We start from the raw sequence: 21,033 nt of genomic DNA, 5'->3' as shown, positions 1-21,033 counted from the left end.
CGATTAGAGAATTTAAAAGATTCACTACAATACTATTTACACCCCTAATGAAGTCTCATAAAGAGACGAAACGCGTTGGGTAACCATTGACTACTTTTGTGATCCATAAACCAAGAATACACCTGTATTAGAAGAACCATTCATAAGATATTATGAGGTTTCTGTTTTAAATGTTTTAAATAAATGTTTTCTACTTTGAAATTATTTATGGTCCATTTGATATTGTAAAGGAAAGACAGGAATTATCCTGACCAATACACAGGGCGCTATATAACACTTTTGGTTTGGATATATATATATATATATATATATATATATATATATATATATATATATATATATATATATATAGGGGTGAATAAAGTATATGAGTACCGTGTGTGAGATCACCAGCGAAATAATGTGCTATCGGGCTTAGTGCAATATTATAATGGCCGTGCGTTCCATGGTGTGAGTATGGAACGCTTGGTTAAAATGAAAGGGCTTTTTGTTGTATTATGCGCTGTAAAAATGGCGGTGCGCTTCACAGTTGGGCTGTGTGGAGCGCAAGCCGGTTTGTGGACTGAGGCGGAAGTTCTGTGTCAGTGACACGCATGATAGCGTGACTTCCGGTTAGATGGAACGCACGCCGAGTAAGGTGTGCTAGAAGCCGAGTTTATGGAACAGCGTTGTGCCTATTTTTAAACTGTAAGTAATATATGACGATTGCGATTTATGTATGGACATATTGTTTGCCTTTGGTGATACACACACGATGTTTAATAGATTTAATAAGGGTTTTTGCCATGATAGGATGCTGATTAGTGGGTGGGACCGTCTGGTCCTTAAATACTGGTGCCTGTTGATAGGGATTTATCTGTCTTGTCCTGCACGAGGAGGTCATGAGTAAGGCCACGTTCTGTGGTCGAAACGTCGACCTGACCCTTGTTTGAATTGCTGTTTCCTGATATGGAATAAAAATCCAGCTATTTACCTGTGAATATTCAAAAGCCCTGGTGAGTGCCGTTTTTTCAAATTGGATATATATGTGTGGCCCCAACGAGGTACCACTGATGTGCGATCCCAGGCGTATGCCAGAATATTTAAGTGTGTGCTGACCCAATCCAGTATCTATAAAAGGAGTGAAAGTGACTTTTTCTCTTTTGGTTGTGCACCCTGCAACTTGGACTGCTTAATTCATTTGAAAAGCTGCCCTTGGACCTATTGCTACTAAAGGACATTGTTTGCTACTCTGCCACGAATGCTTATAATGTTACTTTTTTCCTCATGGGACTGAGGATATTTCCCAATTTTTTGGGTGGCTGCTAGAGCGGTTTTAATATGTTTTGTATATAACAGGCCTCCAATTTATGTAATTAATGTATTTGTCTTGTGTATAGTATATTGTTAATTAGTCTTGATTGTGGTTTTTGTCCACCTGGTATCTTCAGGCTTGTAAAGGCTCCAGGTAGATTTTGTCAATTAACTGTATAATGTCGACTAATCAGGGCTTCCTCAGTGATACATTATTAAGCGATGCTGAAAATGTACAGTTATCATTGAGACATGTTTTATTTGATCAATTGGAATTCAATTCTTTGCCCCAATTAACTCCAAATGAGGTTTATAATAAACTGAATAGATTAAAAAGGAGGGAAGTAGAATTAAAGCTGCGCTGACAGTTTCTGTCCAAATACTTCCGGTCAAAACGTATCCCCAGAGGTTTTAGGATCTCAAATATTCCCACGATAGGTCGCAGAAATCCCATTTTCTGCAGTAGATGGTGTAGCATTTTGAATAAATGTTCCCTTGATCTCCTACTCCTTGTGGTAGAGGAAGTAGGAGTAGAATTGGTTAAAGTCAAGGAGGAGATTACTAAATTTGATGCTGAACATACACCAGTATTGATCTCTGATAAAACCGAACCCTGGCTGGAAAAACTGGGTACACAGATAGAAAAATACCAAGCGGAATTAATCCTCTTTAAGAGGAAGAAACTCGACATAGTCGAGCAGGATTATAAAAATCATACTGTGTACAAGTGGTTATCCGGCGACGGTGACCAAAGGAGAGGCCCGGTTAGATTCCGCCAGAGGAGATTCCAAAGAGAATATAATTTTGATACAACCACCTCAAACTCAGCATCTGATTCTGAAGCAGCTGGCTCCAGACCACCAACAGGTGCTTTTTTAGGGGTGAAGACCAGGGCGCAAAAATTAGATCCAGAGAAAGCAGACCGCACCCGAGGAGGGGCGGGAAGAGGAAGCATCCAAAGGGGAAGGAAACGGGCCAGCAAGAATTGATATTTAATTTATCAAGTCACCAATTGACCACTGCAGAAACATCTTTGCTCTCAAAGGGTCTCAGCTTTGTACCCACGTGTAAGTTTGATAGTTTTGATTGGTCTGTGGACCATTACAAAATGGGTAGGAAGCTGAGACTCAATGAGTTTTTTTCTAAGGATAAAGACAGGGATATGTTCAATAGTGTGCAGGGTGAGAATGAGAGAGTGAAATTTAAATCTCCCAGCACCTTTGACCCTGTATCGAATAATCCTAACATCAAAACCTTTTTAAGGTTGGTCAATGAGGATGTGAATGCTGTTAGTGACAAAATATCTTTTGATAACTTGACAGGAGCCGAAAGAGAAGCATTGAGGACACTTAGGTCGGACTACAGTATAGTAGTGAGGAAGACAGACAAAGGAGGAGCTGTGGTCCTCCAAGATTTGGTGAAATATGACAAAGAGGTTCAGAGACAATTAAGTGACCGTGTCACGTATGAGAAACTTTCATACAACCCTATGATGAAGGTTAAAAAAGAGGTTGACTGCTTGATATCTATGGCCTTGGGCAGTGGTTGGATAGACGGGGTGCTGGCCGGTTTTTTATCTGTTGAGCACCCAGTCTGCCCAATACTATATACTCTGCCCAAGGTCCATAAGTCCCTCATTGACCCACCGGGCAGGCCGATAATTTCGGCCAGGGGCTCGGTCCTTCAGCCACTTGCACAACTGGTTGACTTTTATTTGCAAGGATGTGTTAGCAAACTAGATAGCTACATACGTGACACGGGTCACTTCCTTGAGGGGTTGAAGGCCCTTGGTGAACTTCCTGATGACTGTTTTTTGGCAACGATGGACGTCAGCTCCCTCTACACCGTCATCCCACATGGTGACGGTGTGGAGGCGGTTAGGAGATGTCTTTGCAAAGGTCCATACTCAGGACCACCCATTGAATTTGTTTTGTCTTTGCTAAAGATTGTATTAGAACAGAACCACTTCATGTATAACAGGGAGTTCTTTTTTCAGCGGTCTGGGACTGCGATGGGCTCGAACCTGGCGCCTGGGTACGCGAATATCTTCATGGATGATTATGAGCGTACCCAGATCATGCCAGTGTTCGGGCCCCACATTCGATATTATCGCAGATTTATCGACGATATTTTTATTATTTGGCAGAGTAGTGAGCAATCTTTTTTGACTATGGTTGAAAGTCTTAAATCGCTCAACAACCCGGTGAGATTTACAGCTATAATTGACCCACAACAAATGAGCTTCCTGGACGTACATGTGTTCAAGAAGGATAAGAGGCTTGCCCATACACTGTTCCGAAAGACAACAGACAGGAACACCCTCTTGTCTGCGACAAGTCACCACCCTGAGCCCCTTAAGAACAGTCTGCCAGTTTCGCAGTTTATGCGGGTCCTAAGAAATAACTCGGAAAGGGGACCTGGCGGCTGTCCAAATTGAGGAGGTTAAACAAAGATTCAGTGAACGTGGCTACGGACTGGGTGCAATTAATAAATGCCTCACCAGGGCACAGTCTCTCATTGCTAGGGAAGCTATAAGAGAGAAACGGCAGGAGACGAATAGACTTTTGTTCAGTGTCAAATGTGATACAAGATTGCGCACGGTACAACGTTCCATTAAAAAGAAATGGGAGATAATAAAGACCGATCCAGATCTCAGCAAGGCCAGAAATGGACCGCCTTTATTAGGCATAAGGAGAGGGTCTAATCTCAAAGATCTGTTGTACCGCACTAATGCCAGTATGGATGATGTCAAAGCTGGTGGTGATAAAAACTGGCTTGCACGTAAGAATGGGTGCTACCGATGCCTCGGATGCACCACGTGCAGGTTTCTGATGGTTGGTGGATCATTTCCACATCCGCAAACAGGAAAGAGGATCCAGCTGCGACATAGACTCTACTGCCAGTTAGACTTTGTGGTGTATATCCTTCTATGTCCCTGTAGTTTGATGTATGTCGTGAAGACGAGGAGAACCTTCAGAGAAAGGATGACACAACACCGCTCCGACATACGTCTGGCCTACGAAAAGGGGAAGACTGATAAACCAGTCGCTGCACATTTTGTTCTGAAGGGACACCAAGTGTCGATGTTAAAATATATGATGATCGACTGGGTACCTCCACTACGCCGGGGTGGTGACAGGGACCTACTTTCATTGAAAAGGGAATCCTGCTGGATTCATGAACTGGACACTGTAGCCCCTAAAGGGCTTAATTAGTATAATCACCTGGGCATCTTCCTCTAAAAACTGAGCCTTTAAGAACCAATTTTTGAGAAGATATTAGCCTGAACCGCTGCTATAACTATTGTTACAAGTTCTCAGAGAGATGAGTGAGAGAACTGTTTTCAGGAATTTTTTCAAAATTTTTTTTTCAATATTTTTCACAATATTTTTCAAAAAATATTTTTCATCTTTTTTTTGATTTTTTCAATTTTCTAGTTTAGTGTTGGAGGCCTGTTGTAGATGTATGTTACCGATGGTCAGATTCGGTATCGCAGGTTCCCAATTAACACCGATGGTGGGATAGGGGGCTGCGCTATCGATGATGGACCATTGGTGTGTATATATATCGATAGTTTTTTGTGTTTTTAATGTGACAACAGGTACCAGTATTGGGGCTTTTCAGGTGCCTTAAATCTATGGTTAATATGAATAAAGTATAAGAGTACCGTGTGTGAGATCACCAGCGAAATAATGTGCTATCGGGCTTAGTGCAATATTATAAGGGCCGTGCGTTCCATGGTGTGAGTATGGAACGCTTGGTTAAAATGAAAGGGCTTTTTGTTGTATTATGCGCTGTAAAAATGGCGGTGCGCTTCACAGTTGGGCTGTGTGGCGCGCAAGCTGGTTTGTGGACTGAGGCGGAAGTTCCGTGTCATTTACACGCATGATAGCGTGACTTCCGGTTAGATGGAACGCACGCCGAGTAAGGTGTGCTAGAAGCCGGGTTTATGGAACAGCGTTGTGCCTATTTTTAAACTGTAAGTAATATATGACGATTGCGATTTATGTATGGACATATTGTTTGCCTTTGGTGATACACACACGATGTTTAATAGATTTAATAAGGGTTTTTGCCATGATAGGATGCTGATTAGTGGGTGGGACCGTCTGGTCCTTAAATACTGGTGCCTGTTGATAGGGATTTATCTGTCTTGTCCTGCATGAGGAGGTCATGAGTAAGGCCACGTTCCGTGGTCGAAACGTCGACCTGACCCTTGTTTGAATTGCTGTTTCCTGATATGGAATAAAAATCCAGCTATTTACCTGTGAATATTCAAAAGCCCTGGTGAGTGCCGTTTTTTCAAATTGGATATATATATATATATATATATATATATATATATATAATTCACAGGGGTTCTGCAGTCACTATATTCATTTACAATAATAAATAGTTGAGATATAGTTCATGTATTGCGGAGATTTAGCCCCTGTGATTTCTATCTAAACACCTCATCTCCCCTACAAGTTTGAATCAGTTAATTGAATGCCATCAAGATTGCTTCTTTTGCCTCCCCCCTCCTACCATGTCCATAGATGTAACACTTTTTAATTTCAACATAATATACATACATTTATATAAGGTAGTGTGTGTGTGTGTGTGGGGGGGGGGGAGGGCACTAATATTTATCTTGCCTCTGGGCAACTGGGACAAAATTACGCCACTGATATATATATATATATATAGATAGATCATACCTCCCAAATTTTGAAGTTGGGATGAGGGAGCGCTCAAAAAGGGGGCATGGCCTGTGTAAATAGGGGTGTGGGCAATGCAAATTAGTTCCACGCCCCATTTATGTTGTCTTTGCACATCGTCTATTCTATCATGCTGGGGGGATTCCCAACTGCCCCCCCTGCCGCAGGACACTGCCGGCCCCAGGAGGGGGGCCAGGCCGTCCCAAAAAAACGGACAGTTGCGCCGCTATAATAAATCTACCCCTCTGTGTGGTGGGAGATGCTAACATGAATCAGAGTGAGCGGTTCAGCGCTTTGTGGTATGTTAATTACTTTATGATGCATTGCTGGGGAGATGCTTTCTGCTTATATATGTGTGTGTGTATATATTAGGTACTATTTACTATGCGTCATTTCCGGCCTGTATGCTAATGAGGGGAGGAGACCTATGAGTGATTCATTACTGCTGGCTATTTAATGGTGGTCCAGAGGGGCGACAGCTGGGCTTGCTTGCTGGTGGCGATATTGGTGGTGTCTTGAGGAAGGCCGCCAGAGCGCGGGCGAAACGTCAACACATGACCTGACAACTGTCGCTGTAACCCATGTGAGAAATTAAACTCTTTTAAGCATAATCTAGTCCTGGTGAGTGCATTCTAATATATACCCGCTGTTTATGTTTGGTTTTTCAAGCCATTGAATGGACACCCCAGGCACTGGATGAGTTAAAGGAGCTTGCCGACCCATGTAACTGGATTATAGTACATACTAATTCCAATGGAAGGCACAGCAGAAAACTTGGGACTTGAGTGCCGGTCCTCCCCCAGAGTGTATACAACCCCTGTATACAATAATACCCCATGATGTGGGTATACAGGCCGTACGACGGGCATTGGTGCGTGGCCCATAAGAAGGACCGCCCATTGAATTTATTTGTGACATGATTAATAAAGTACTTACGCTTAACCATTTTCAGTACCAGGGGGAGTATTTTATACAGACCTCTGGTACTGCGATGGGTTCTAATTTAGCGCAAGGGTTTGCCAACCTTTATATGGCGGAATATGAAGTCCACATTTTGCAAAGGTACGCTGAAAGAATAGTGCATTACAAAAGGTTTATCGATGATTTATTTGTAAATTGGAGGGGGACAAAGGAGTCTTTTTTTGAGATGGTGGAGGAGCTGAATTCGTTGGAAAGTCCAGTTAGGTTCACAGCTAATGCCGATTTTTGCAAAATAGATTTTCTGGACGTTACTGTGATTAACAGACATTCACATTTGGAATACACCCTCTTTAGAAAGCCCACCGATAGGAATGCCCTGCTATGGGCGAGCAGTCACCATCCAGAGAAGCTAAAGTCAAATTTGCCAGTCTCTCAGTTCCTCAGGGTACTTCGTAACAACTTGGACCCTGCCCAAGCAGAGATACAACTAGAGGAATGTAAGGACCGCTTCAAGGAGAGAGGTTACAGAAATTTAGACATTAGTCGTAGCCTGGTGAAAGCCAGAGGAACCTACGCAAACCCAGATGCCTCCAGGAAGACCAGAGCGAATAAAGATCGTCTGACGCTGGTAATGAAGTGCGATAGTGGGTACAATAAGGTCACCAGTTCTATCAAGAGACATTGGCCAGTATTGGCAACTGACCCTGCCTTTAAAGCGATAGCCGGTGTTCCCCCCCTGATTGGGGCGAAAAGGGGCTAAAACCTTAAGGACATTCTCATGCGTCCGAATATGCGGTATACACGCGGAGGAGAAAACTGGCTGAAGAAGAAGACAGGCTGCTTCAGGTGTTTGAAATGCACGACCTGCAGGGCCCTAATTACGGGCAGTACGTTTTGCCACCCACATTTGGGAATGAAGATTAAAATTGAGCACCATTTGGTCTGCACTATGGACCATGTTGTTTATATTCTTAAATGTCCATGTGGGCTCATATACGTGGGAAAAACAATTAGGACTTTTAGAGAGAGGATGAACCAACACCGGTCCTCAATTCGACTTGCTTATGCCACGTCTACAACTGATAAGCCGGTGGCAGCCCACTTTCTCAAACTTAGACATCAGTGTCTGCCATGACATACATGCTTATTGACTGGGTGCCCCCCCTGGAGAGAGGGGGTGATCGGAGACTTTTGCTCCTGAGGAAGGAGGCAAAATGGATCATGAGACTGGACACTATTGCCCCTAAAGGGCTTAATGAGGTTAACCCTTTGAGTGTCTTTTTGTGATTATGCGCTGTTCAGCTGTGTTGTTATTTGTGATATGTAAAGTGTGATTATTGCGTCCGGTATACACACTATGTGATGTTTTTAATGTATATGTTTCATGTTTGTTTGTATTTGGTGGTGCCTATAATGTGGACCTAGTTATGGCATACAGTGAACTATAGTGTTAAAAGGGAATCAGCCTTAACATAATCTAGATATAGTGATAGTAATACCAATATATGGCTCATAGTAGAGATAAAGGTTAAGTAGCCCTAAAATAATATGGGTGTATCAGGGTATAATCACATTGTCATGGATTTGAGGCTCATATCGTATGGAACGCGGAAGTAATGGCCGTGCGTTCCAGCTGCTATGTAATACACAGTCCCCGCATTGTGGAACGCAGAAACAATGTTTGTGCGGTTCAGCGCATAAGTATATGCACCTGAGTAAAGAGCAGCATAATGTATATGTAGCGTCCGCACTGTGGAACGCAGAGGTATGCTGATGTGCGTTCCACAGAGCTTAGTAAGGCAGAGGAAACCGGAAGTGATGCGCGTATGGGCAGTTCCGACCGAACACTTCCGCCCTGTGGAACGCACGCCGGGGGACACGCTGATGCCTTATAAACTAAGACAGAAGGTAATATATCTGTAGCAGCTCTGTTCTGTATATAAATTTGAGTGTTGGTATTCATTAGTGCGACTTGCAAAAGGTATATGTGGCTCAATGTAAGTTGCAGAGTATAATTAACCACACATGTTTCCCTAATCATGGGGGGAGTGGCTGACAGGTGTTACTGGCTGCTATATAAGGTCCACTATAGGCTTGGGGTAGTTACACATTGGAGAGAGCAGGAAGGGGGTCTTGAAAAAGGTCCTGCACTGGACCAAAACGTCGACCTGTACCCACTGTAATGCACTAATGTACTGGTGAGATTAAAATGAGCTTCAAGCAAGTGTGTATATATATATATATATATATATATATTAGAGCTGTGCACCGGCCACTTTTCGGGTTTTGGGTTCTGATTACCTTAGGGTTTTGGGTTCTAATGGGTTTTGGCAAAACACCTCCTAAGTGTTTTGTGTTTGGATGTTTTGGGGTTTTGGGTTCTGATTTTTTTGTTAAAAAAGCATAAAAACTGCTAAAATCGCAGAATTTGGGTGTTGTTTTTTGCTCCAACGCTATATTAACCTCACTAACATTCATTTCCACTCATTTCCAGTCTATTCTGAACACCTCACACCTCACAATATTGTTTTTAGGGCAAAAGGTTGTACCGAGGTAGCTGGATAACTATGCTAAGCCACACAAGTGTGCGGCACAAACACGTGGCTCATGTAAGAGTGGCATTGCAGCGGAGTTATGTCACAGAACAGCGCCACTGGAGTGCAATTAATATATGTCAGTGGGTATGCACCAGCAGGCAGTTATACAGATGCAGCAGTATTAGGCAGTGAGCCCCAGACCACACAGGTAGATATACAACAGTATTTATTAGGCAGTGAGCCCCAGACCAGACGGTAGATACGGCAGTATTAGCCAGTGAGCCACAGACCAGACAGGTACGGCAGTATTAGGCAGTGAGCCCCAGACCAGACAGGTACGGCAGTATTAGGCAGCGAGCCCCAGACCACAAAGGTAGATATACGGCAGTATTTATTAGGCAGTGAGCCCCAGACCACACAGGTACGGCAGTATTAGGCAGTGAGCCCCAGACCACAAAGGTAGATATACGGCAGTATTTATTAGGCAGTGGTGGTGCCTATAATGTGGACCTAGTTATGGCATACAGTGAACTATAGTGTTAAAAGGGAATCAGCCTTAACATAATCTAGATATAGTGATAGTAATACCAATATATGGCTCATAGTAGAGATAAAGGTTAAGTAGCCCTAAAATAATATGGGTGTATCAGGGTATAATCACATTGTCATGGATTTGAGGCTCATATCGTATGGAACGCGGAAGTAATGGCCGTGCGTTCCAGCTGCTATGTAATACACAGCCCCCGCATTGTGGAACGCAGAAACAATGTTTGTGCGGTTCAGCGCATAAGTATATGCACCTGAGTAAAGAGCAGCATAATGTATATGTAGCGTCCGCACTGTGGAACGCAGAGGTATGCTGATGTGCGTTCCACAGAGCTTAGTAAGGCAGAGGAAACCGGAAGTGATGCGCGTATGGGCAGTTCCGACCGAACACTTCCGCCCTGTGGAACGCACGCCGGGGGACACGCTGATGCCTTATAAACTAAGACAGAAGGTAATATATCTGTAGCAGCTCTGTTCTGTATATAAATTTGAGTGTTGGTATTCATTAGTGCGACTTGCAAAAGGTATATGTGGCTCAATGTAAGTTGCAGAGTATAATTAACCACACATGTTTCCCTAATCATGGGGGGAGTGGCTGACAGGTGTTACTGGCTGCTATATAAGGTCCACTATAGGCTTGGGGTAGTTACACATTGGAGAGAGCAGGAAGGGGGTCTTGAAAAAGGTCCTGCACTGGACCAAAACGTCGACCTGTACCCACTGTAATGCACTAATGTACTGGTGAGATTAAAATGAGCTTCAAGCAAGTGTGTATATATATATATATATATATATATATTAGAGCTGTGCACCGGCCACTTTTCGGGTTTTGGGTTCTGATTACCTTAGGGTTTTGGGTTCTAATGGGTTTTGGCAAAACACCTCCTAAGTGTTTTGTGTTTGGATGTTTTGGGGTTTTGGGTTCTGATTTTTTTGTTAAAAAAGCATAAAAACTGCTAAAATCGCAGAATTTGGGTGTTGTTTTTTGCTCCAACGCTATATTAACCTCACTAACATTCATTTCCACTCATTTCCAGTCTATTCTGAACACCTCACACCTCACAATATTGTTTTTAGGGCAAAAGGTTGTACCGAGGTAGCTGGATAACTATGCTAAGCCACACAAGTGTGCGGCACAAACACGTGGCTCATGTAAGAGTGGCATTGCAGCGGAGTTATGTCACAGAACAGCGCCACTGGAGTGCAATTAATATATGTCAGTGGGTATGCACCAGCAGGCAGTTATACAGATGCAGCAGTATTAGGCAGTGAGCCCCAGACCACACAGGTAGATATACAACAGTATTTATTAGGCAGTGAGCCCCAGACCAGACGGTAGATACGGCAGTATTAGCCAGTGAGCCACAGACCAGACAGGTACGGCAGTATTAGGCAGTGAGCCCCAGACCAGACAGGTACGGCAGTATTAGGCAGCGAGCCCCAGACCACAAAGGTAGATATACGGCAGTATTTATTAGGCAGTGAGCCCCAGACCACACAGGTACGGCAGTATTAGGCAGTGAGCCCCAGACCACAAAGGTAGATATACGGCAGTATTTATTAGGCAGTGAGCCCCAGACCACACAGGTAGATGATATACATCACTATTTATTAGGCAGTGAGCCCCAGACCAGACAATAGATACAGCAGTATTAGGCAGTGAGCCCCAGACCACACAGGTAGATATACGACAGTATTTTATTTATTAGGCAGTGAGCCCCAGACCAGACGGTAGATACGGCAGTATTAGGCAGTGAGCCACAGACCAGACAGGTACGGCAGTATTAGGCAGTGAGCCCCAGACCACAAAGGTAGATATACGGCAGTATTTATTAGGCAGTGAGCCCCAGACCACACAGGTAGATATACGGCAGTATTTATTAGGCAGTGAGCCCCAGACCAGATGGGAGATATGGCAGTACTAGGCACCAGACAGGTAGATAAGACAGTACTACTAGGCACAAGACAGGTAGATAGATACGTCAGCAATACTACTATAGAATTTATAATAATTAATTATTATGTACTGCTTGGCAGTGGCACACGTCAGTGCACCAGCAGCATGTAATTCTTTTTTACAGTCCCACACAGCACAAGTATTATTTTTGAATTAAATTAGATTTACCTGTAGCAGCCTAGTATGTACTAGGTAGGTACACTAGGTAGGCAGTAGCACTGTCAGTGGCAACAGTGGACTGAGTAACTAAATAATACTGGCAGATTCAGTACAGGCAGCACCAGTGGACTATATATATTATTTAATATAATTAATTATTAATATATAATAAATGGCACAGCACAGCACCAGAGGTAGGCCCCAGCACAGAGGAGACAGTAGTACTACAGGCAGGTACACACAGTTAGACTGTTCTCCTAAGCAGAGGAGAACATAGTACACAGCAGCACTGAGGGAGACAGCCCTAGCAAATAAAATAATTAATTACAGCACAGCACACCAGCGGTAGACCGCACAGAGGAGACAGTAGTACTACAAGTACACAGTTAGACTGTTCTCCTAAGCAGAGGAGAACAGAGTACACAGCAGCACTGAGGGAGACAGCCCCAGCAAATAAAATAATTAATTACAGCACAGCAGCACACCAGAGGTAGACCACACAGAGGAGACAGTAGTACTACAAGTACACAGTTAGACTACACAGCAGCACTGAGAGACAGCACCAGCGATTGCAAAAGCTCAACCTCAAGTTTAAGCCCCAGCAGCAGCACCAACACACCCTCTCCCAACCCACTACTTGACTGGAGTGAAGATGGCGGGCGCGCGGCAGCTGCTTATAAAGCCTCGCGAAATCCGACGCCGGGAGATGACGTTCTAATCACGCGGACGGACCGAGTCAGGTGGGAATCTCCGAGCGCTGCTCGGAATCGGGCTCGGAATGATGACATCCGTGGGGGCTCGGATCTCTGAAATCCGAGCTTGCACATCTCAAACTCCTTTATACCAAGCTCCTTGACAAAGGTCCAAGGCAGGGACCGAAACGTTGGAGCATATGAAAGGAGATAATCTCAGCACAATCACACGATTGGATTAAAACCCTTGAAATTATAACAAAGTTTGGATACTTGTTATTTAGGCAAGTGCCTCACATCTCACACTAATAAGTGTGGGAACCCTGGACTATATTTGGGTGCAATGTCAAAGGAATTTTTTTTAGATAAACCACTGCGCTTGGGAGCAAGCTTAAAACTGTCCGGTAAGTGTATCACCCAACACACTGGAAATATACAAGTACAGAAAAAATACAGACAGTGTTTTCAAGCGCTCCCTATATTCATGTGTCCAAACTCCACTCCTTCCCAGATGTCTCTGATGTTTACTCATGTCATGTGACATAAAAGGAGAGAGAAAACCACATATAGTGTGATATCTTCAAAAGCAGTTTCTACCACACCTAGATTTCATATGTTGAAAACCGTACCCCGTGCTGTGGTCCACTAAATCAATGGTGGACTATTCACACTTTGGGTCTGAGGGAGTGATATGATTCCAATGGATACTTCAATCGTCTCCAAGTCGTTCCACATAGAAGAACCAGAGAGATATACTTCCAAAATGGTGAAATACGTTTTTAATTGGTTAAAAAACAATACAATATAAAAAAATGGGTGTAAACAATGGACTCTCACCGGCTGGTATGGTCCACTATACAATAGCAGACATACAGCGCATAAGATCACAAAACCACAGGCGTCCCTGGATGCTTTCTGTAAATCTTCCAGTCCTGGTGTATTGTCCAGTGTCCACAGGTCCCCTCTGCAAACGCGTTTCAGACTTATGTGTCCTTTATCAAGGCATCTGATGCCTTTTATGCCTTTTCTGCTATTGTATAGTGGACCATTCCAGCCGGTGAGAGTCCATTGTTTACACTTATTTTTTAATATTGTATTGTTTTTTTAACCAATTAAACTTTATCATCATGTTTTAATCAGTAACTCTTTAATGTTTTTTATCATGTGCAGGGATCGCATTCTGCTTAAAGAATGGCTGCCGTTTGTTTACAACTGCAGGCGTAGCCTAGCAACAACGAGTCCCGGCCGGAGTGACGTCACTGTGCGGCGCCGCCGTCCCACGTGTATTGGACGCGACGGGGGAAGCCAGCGTGGAGCACCCGGAGCCGGCGGCGACGCCGGATAGGTGAGATCACTCATTTTTTTACTTTTTGATTGTCACACATGCTATATAAATGTTTGATTTGTATATATCACTTGTTCTTGAAGTCCCTGAAGACGGGGGGATACACCCCGAAACGCCGTTGGGCGCCAATAAAGGATTTTTATTACCTTCAAAAAGTCTGAGGAGTGCCGCTATTACTATGGAGGTTTATCTGGGACCTGCAAAGGCCATGTGAGGGCACCCCCAGCAAGAAATTATTGGAACAAGTGAGTGCCGGGCACAAAACGCTTGTATGTATATATATATATATATATATATATATATATATATATGTATATCCAAACTTGTTCCCGGCACTCTGTTGCCCCAATGAGAGGGGTGTCTTGCTCAGGTGCCTTCCTGTGGTGGGGTGATACCCACTGTATATGCTCCTTGTGAACGGCGGCACTCAGGGACTGGAAAACGCTGGTTACTCTGTGAACATTTTATTCAACGTTTCGGGGGCGAGATGGACAGGCGAATGCAGATCCGATACGTCAGATGATCACGCTCCAACGCGTTTCGTCATAGGACTTCATAGTACATATCGGATCTGCATTCGCCTGTCCATCTGCTGTTTGGAGAAAGCCACCGCTGTCACCTCTGTGCGGGTTCCATTGGAGTCATGCCCAGGTCCCTCGTACTGTGTGCCGTGTGAGCGGCGAATATCCTGCATGCCGTTTGTTGTTTGCCTACATGTATGTGAGCTTATACACCTTTTAGTAAATTGGTTTTATATTGTGCTCATTTGTGCGCTCCTTCTCATTTCTTTTGTGTTATATATATATATATATATATATATATATATATATATATATATAGACATTGTAGGGGCTCTGCACACACTAAATTAACTGATAATAAGTAGTGGAGATTTGGTTCATACATAGCTATCACATCAATGTTTGATTCCAGGCATACTATCTGGTCTAAGGCTCACAGCACACTATGCTTTTATATGTGAGCAGTTACCAACACACCTGTCACTAATCATCTAGGGAAATGGTTAACATAAGCTATGGAGTCTTAGCTAAAACAGGGTGTATGAGAATGTGACCACAATAAGACTAATTTAAAAAATTAATCCAATAAACAATATATACACTAAACATCGGCACTCACCTTTCCTAGTTTTGGGGTGCCCTATGGCTTGTGACCACATTGTTTAAACAGACATTGTAGGGGCTCTGCACACTAAATTAACTGATAATAAATAGTGGAGATTTGGTTCATGAATTTATCAATGCATTTAAGCCTGCAGCCCCCTTCACGGGACCCCACTTTTCTGCAGGTCCTAACACTATCGCTGAAAATGGCTACAATACACATAGCTATCACATCAATGTTTGATTCCAGGCATGCTATCTGGTCTAAGGCTCACAGCACACTATGCTTTTATATGTGAGCAGTTACCAACACACCTGTCACTAATCATCTAGGGAAATGGTTAACATAAGCTATGGAGTCTTAGCTAAAACAGGGTGCATGAGAGAATGTGACCACAATAAGATTAATTTAAAAAATTAATCCAATAAACAATATATACACTTAACATCGGCACTCACCTTTCCTAGTTTTGGGGTGCCCTATGGCTTGTGACCACATTGTTTAAACAGACATTGTAGGGGCTCTGCACACACTAAATTAACTGATAATAAATAGTGGAGATTTGGTTCATGAATTGATCAATGCATTTAAGCCTGCAGCCCCCTTCACGGGACCCCACTTTTCTGCAGGTCCTAACACTATCGCTGAAAATGGCTACAATACACATACAGTAGCTATCACATCAATGTTTGATTCCAGGCATGCTATCTGGTCTAAAGCTCACAGCACACTATGCTTTTATATGTGAGCAGTTACCAACACACCTGTCACTAATCATCTAGGGAAATGGTTAACATAAGCTATGGAGTCTTAGCTAAAACAGGGTGCATAAGAGAATGTGACCACAATAAGACCAATTTAAAAAATATACAATATATACACTAAACATCGGCACTCACCTTTCCTAGTTTTGGGGTGCCCTATGGCTTGTGACCACATTGTTTAAACAGACATTGTAGGGGTTCTGCACACACTAAATTAACTGATAATAAATAGTGGAGATTTGGTTCATGAATTGATCAATGCATTTAAGCCTGCAGCCCCCTTCACGGGACCCCGCTTTTCTGCAGGTCCTAACACTATCGCTGAAAATGGCTACGATACACATACAGTAGCTATCACATCAATGTTTGATTCCAGGCATGCTATCTGGTCTAAAGCTCACAGCACACTATGCTTTTATATGTGAGCAGTTACCAACACACCTGTCACTAATCATCTAGGGAAATGGTTAACATAAGCTATGGAGTCTTAGCTAAAACAGGGTGCATAAGAGAATGTGACCACAATAAGAATAATTTCAAGCTGTGGTGGTGTCCAACGTTTCAGTCGGGTGACTTTTTTCAAGAACAGATCACATACAGTGAGATGAGTGAACATACACTGGTTATATACAGAGATAACAGGGTGAATCAATTGCACCTGTGTCATGAAGCCCCTCCCCCCGCCGGGCGCTGCCTGATGCGTCAGATCTCTGGCTTCCTCCTTACCTGCCTATGCAGTGTTCTGTCTCACCTGGCTCACGCTGCATCTGGTGCGTCAGCGGCGCCTGCTGATGCCGTCATGCCGCCGACGTGCAGCCGCTCGTTGCCATGGGGACGCCCCATGCCGCCGGGACTGGGAAACTCCGGCTGGCTTGCAGGTCTCGCTGTCAGAGATCACGATCGTTCAGACTCAGCTCCGGTTGGTTGCCTAGGCAACATGACTCCATGGTGCTGTGAATATAACAAATGGACTTTTTACAAAACCATGCTGCCGCATACAAGTTCATGGTGAATGTACTGATTAATAATAAAGACAAATGTGCATTAGTGAGTGCAATAAATCAACATGGTCAGTCTGTGTCAACTGAGCGGGTATAATTTCTTCTATGGGGTGGAAGTTTGTGTCACATAAGATTGTGTGTATTATAATTGCTCTAGCAATGTGTATTTATGAATAAAGATAAGATCTATGTGAACAATTCTATATAAGGGTAATATGTATGTGAAAGAGACAGGGAAGGAAATGATAAAAAAAGGAAACCGTTTCCAAGTTTTTACACAGTTAAATGTTCGGTACTTGTTTCCTAGCACGGCCACAATCGCGGGCATCGTGTGTCATTTTTAGTGGTATACGACGCGACCGACGCGATACCCCCGATTTTCCCATTGAAATGCATTGAAAATAGTCAAAATCGCGTCGGTCGCGTCGTATGCTGCTAAAAAAGCCTTAAATGGTCCAGACGCGATGCCCACGATTTCCTCATAGGAAACAATGTTAAATGGCTCAATGTACCCGCGATGCCCCCGATTTCTCATAGGGAACAATGTTAAATACCTCAATTTCACCAAATCATCATAGGGAACAATGGTAAATGGGCCAGAAAGCCCCAATAACACCCCAGAACAGTGAAATGTCCCCCCAAAAGTACTTTACGCCACCCCACGATCAACGCGAACCCGAAGCGTGGCGAGCGCAGCGTGCCCGCGAGGGGCGGCGGTACGCGTCCTCCGACCTTTTCATACCCCCACTATCCACGTGGGCGTGGAGTTGAGAATAGACTAGTGTGGCGAGCGTAGCGAGCCCCGCGAGGGGACGCGGATACCATCACAGGTAAACGCGTCCCTTCGCGGGCTTCACAGGTATCCGCTGCGCTCGCCACGCTTCGGGCTCGGTGGCTCGCTGCGCTCGCCACACTATTCTATTCTCAACTCCACGCCGACGTGGATAGTGGGGGTATGAAAAGGTCGGAGGACGCGTACCGCCGCCCCTCGCGGGCTCGCTGCGCTCGCCACGCTTCGGGTTTGCGTTGATCGTGGGGTGGCGTAAAATACTTTTGGGGGGACATTTCACTGTTCAAGGGTGTTTTGGGGGGTTTATGGCCCATTTAACATTGTTCCCTATTATGCAGGATTATCTAATTAATTACCATGGGCTACTAGCCCACTTAAAACTAAGGGCATATGTCAATACTATGTTGACTACAATCTCAACAATCCGGCATGTTGTGTGGCTAGAACTCCTAGATATGGAGAAAGGGCTTATACGGTCTCTATTGTATACTGGACTCCTATGGAGAGAATAAAGAGTGGAAATAGGAGGCACGGTGCCGAGTTGCTGAAACATTAAGAAAAGAGGATCTTTTAACTTTAAAGACTTTACCCTCACTAAAAGGGGAAGGGTATGCCTGGTGAGAAAATTGGACCAGATTGCAACTGTACTAGAGACCATTAGTGTCCTATAAAAAATCAAGAAAAGGACAATTGCTCATTCAGTCCCATCGGGGCCACGGTGTTCAGCCAATGTATCCATTGTGCCTCGAGTTGTAGGAGTTTCTTCTCCCTATCCCCTCCTCTTTTCGACTGGAGAACTTGGTCGATCACATTATGGGTCAAGGATACCAGTGGATGTTGGTGTAATTTGAAATGTTTTACGACCGGTTGGTCGGCTTCTTTCCCCTCTAGGGCATTTCTAATTGCCATCCTGTGTTGTGCCATACGGGTCCTGATGTTGCAGGTGGTCTTACCTATACAGACCAGGCTGCACGGGCAGCCAAAGCGTAGATGATGAATTTACTCTGACAGTTCAATACTTGCTTGATTTGGATTTTCTTGCCAGAATGAGGGTGGTATATAAATGGTCCAGGCTCCATATACCTACAAGTAGTGCATCCGATGCATTTATAGCATCCATGTTTTTTGCTTAAAAAATGAGCCTCTAGGTTTTGTGATGGAGATGCTACATCATTATGTACAAGTAAGTCCTTCAAGTTTTTGCCCCGTTTGTGGGCTATCATCACTCTTGAATTGACCAGTGGTTTTATTTGTGCATCTGTGTTGATAATAGGCCATAATTCTCTGGTCTTGTTGCCGATGGAATTGCTCTCTGACATAAAATTCATGGGGAAGATCATTTTGGTTGTCTTGTCTTTGCCCTTTTTGTCGATTTTTGCTCCGCCTTGTTCGAATGCTTTCTTTTTAGCTTTTAGGAGTTCTGTTGCATTGTACCCCCTTGCTTGGAATTGTGTCAATCATATTATCAATCTCTTTTTCGGCGGTCTGGGTGTTATGGCATATCCTGATGGCCCTTAGGAATTGGGAGAAGGGGAGTCCCTTCTTCAACGACACTGGGTGATGGCTAGTAGCATGCAAATAATTGTTGCAATCAGTGGGCTTGTGGTAGACAGTCGTGGTGATTCTCTCCCCATCCCAAGCTAGCAGAACATCCAGATAATTTATTACTGCATGCATAGGTAAATTTGATGGATTTGTGTACCAGATTAATTTATTCCATCTGGGACGTAAACTCTTCTTTTGGGCCCGTCCAGATGACTAGTATGTCGTCTATATATCTTAGGAAGATTTTAACATGCTTCATGAAGTTCTGGTTGTCTAGGACTAGTTCTTTTTCCGTTTGGAACATGTAGATGATGGCAAACGCCAGGGCCACATGGGACCCCATGGCGCAGCCCTGGCGTTGTAGGAACATTTCATCGTTGAACATGAATTTTTTTTTTTAAATGTTATCTCCAGTAATCCCATAAATAACTCTGGATGTGGACCATGGTACTCTGGATGATTTGTGATATAATCTTGTACAGATTTGAGGCCCTCTGGATGCGGGATGCTCTTGTAGAGCGACACGACGTCGATGGTACATAATAGGACACTCCTTGGAAGGTCAGTGAGTTCATGGACCCTTTCCAACAGCATGTTGGTGTCCCTCAGGAAGGTTGCTTCTTTTTGAATAAGAGGTTGCACAAATTGGTCAAGGAATTTTGATATCGGACTCAATAGTGACCCGCAAGCCGAGATAATTGGTCGGCCGGGGGGGGGGGGGAGCAAATCTTCCTAAGATATATAAGATGAAGAAGAGGAAGGGAAGAACAGGACAGGAGAACAGGTGAGGTAAAGAGGTAGGGTGAGTACGTGAGGAAGGAGGGCCCTACTCATAAGAGTTAACATACTAAAAGGAGGTGGGTGGACAAATGAAAAACAATAGGATAAGTAGGAACGGATGGGATTGGAGGCAGGATAAGAGGATCAAAAGAGGTTAGGAGGAGGGATAGGCTAGTCGAAAAAAGTGGGTTTTGAGGGAGTGCTTGAAGGAGGTTAGGGAATCAGAAAGCCTGATGGGTGGCGGGAGGTTGTTCCAGTGCAGGGGGGCAATGCGAGAGAAGTCTTGGACACGGGAGTGGGAGGAGTAGATGTCTGTATATAACTAATTCCACTGTGCCCTCAATATTAAAAGTGTCTATGACTGCAATCCATGTCATTGAGATGTATGAAATTATATTTGATTATTAATATTCAGGATTGTATGCTTCCACTTTTTGTATAATCTCTAGTTGGATACCACACGTCAATCATTTTCGCCCTAGACGCAGTGATTAATCGGTAGCAATTGTTTTATTGTTCTTTATTATTAAATAATTGTTTCACAACATTATGTGTGTATTTATATATATATATATATATATATATATATATCTGTAAAAGAGATGAGAAACAGCGCCTCCTAGTGCAGTATCTTCAAATTTACTTGATACCCTTCACCACAAGTGAGAGTTTTCACCCCAACAAATTGAAGGAGTACCGTAAGAGGTGGTCCTCAACCACCTTATTAGAGCCTGTTTGTATAATGCCCTCCCAGGCAGATGTTCACCGTCCTGGTTACCGACTTCTCATGGAACCTTAATACACCCCACTGTTATACTCCTCAAAACAAGTGGGTGTGCATTAAAAAAGCAAAAAGGAGATGATAGTGTAATATATCA

The sequence above is a fragment of the Crinia signifera genome, chromosome 1, assembly GCF_055691185.1.
Source record: "Crinia signifera chromosome 1, ASM5569118v1, whole genome shotgun sequence".
In the NCBI taxonomy this organism is placed as follows: domain Eukaryota; kingdom Metazoa; phylum Chordata; class Amphibia; order Anura; family Myobatrachidae; genus Crinia; species Crinia signifera.
Note: the sequence above shows the minus strand (reverse complement) of the source record.